Below are 1,572 nucleotides of genomic sequence, written 5' to 3'. Positions count from 1 at the left end.
ACCAGTCTAGGACTGGCCACCACCAGTGCACGTGTATTATGTGTAAATGCATTTATGTATTTGTACCATATCGTCTAAATATGTGTATGTATACGGCATTTGTATTTATGTAGGTTCTATCATCCTCTTCCCTGATGTCGAAGTATGAATAATAACAATAATGATGATTATAATATTAATAACGAGAATATTGATAATAACTGTAATGAATATTACTGTAATTATTATTATATGATTAATAATATAATTATCAACACTTTATGTGGGGCCGTGTGCAAAGGAAAAACAAAAGTATGTTAAAATAAGCATTTTTATTCATTGGCCCTAAGACCGTTTGGCAAAATATCACGGGTATCAGAACGATACTTTAAGTATCCATAAAACTGCAGGGTAACAACATTGCTTGTTCCTTGCACTGTATCTGGGTGCTGATGCTTGAATTCTCGATGCTCACATTTCATAATGCGGTGATGGCTTGTTTTTTTTTTTCTTCACCTCATCTTCTTTATTTTTTTCTTTATTTGATTCATCTTTATTTTTATTCTTTTTATATATTTGATTTTGACTCATGGCTACAGGATGCATATATCTACATTTTTGTTGAACTTGCATCTTTTCCTTCTTTTAAGTTTTTGCATATTTTTGGATGTAGATCGCTGCACTCATAGCCGTCTAGGTATTGCACAATTACCATAAATCTCATAATTGTGACATATGTTGGGATACTTGTAGTAACATCTTTCACCAAATCTGCAATTCCCTCTTTCCAAAAGGGTGCAGAGTGTCTTTCTTTTCTTTTTTTCTTGCTCTCATCGGCATGAAGATCTGGGTAAAGCCTCTTTGGGATTTTATTTTGTGTTATAATGTAATTTATTTCATCGTGTGAATGCTGCTGTATTGCCTCATATGTAGTATCTGTGAGTATCTCTGCATCCATACTCTTGTCCTGTTCTTTGTTTTCATTATTTTTTTTCTATCACTTCAGTTTTATTTACTTCTTTTCCATTTTCCTCTTCTTCCTCTTATTCCTCATCTTCTACTCCTCTACTATTTGCACATTAAGTCTTGATTTGATAACATTATCTATACATGATAGACATGCTGCTTAGGCTAATAAACCCGAAACTATAACAGGGTCAGGTATATCAATGAGTTGTAGGCTTTCTGCGAAAAATGTGATTACAACTTGTGAACTGTTTGAAGTATTAGACTTCCTCATCCGAAGTATGAAAGATAATACGCTTCAGAGAGGAGAAGACTTGTCACAACCATTGTGGTCAAAAGCATTGGAAACCAACACCACTTGCTTGGTATCATGTCCATTCTACAATGGAAATCATCCCGCATTTAACTGTGCAAAGCCTATGAATGCAGAGGTGAAAAACCAGCAATTTGTTTTGTCATTAAAATGCTTCAATTTCTTCGCTTCTGGCCATAATAGTAAACTGTGCAGTAGCAAACATATCTGCAAATTATGTAATGGACGACATCATAGTTTGATTTGTGAAAGAGATAGTAGTGAATCCTGGTCTAGTATGCCTTCAGCAGCCAGTACGAGTTTCCAGTCATCTG

Source organism: Macrobrachium nipponense, chromosome 21 (genome assembly GCF_015104395.2).
Source record: "Macrobrachium nipponense isolate FS-2020 chromosome 21, ASM1510439v2, whole genome shotgun sequence".
Classification (NCBI taxonomy): Eukaryota; Metazoa; Arthropoda; class Malacostraca; order Decapoda; family Palaemonidae; genus Macrobrachium; species Macrobrachium nipponense.
This window is presented reverse-complemented; position numbering follows the sequence as displayed.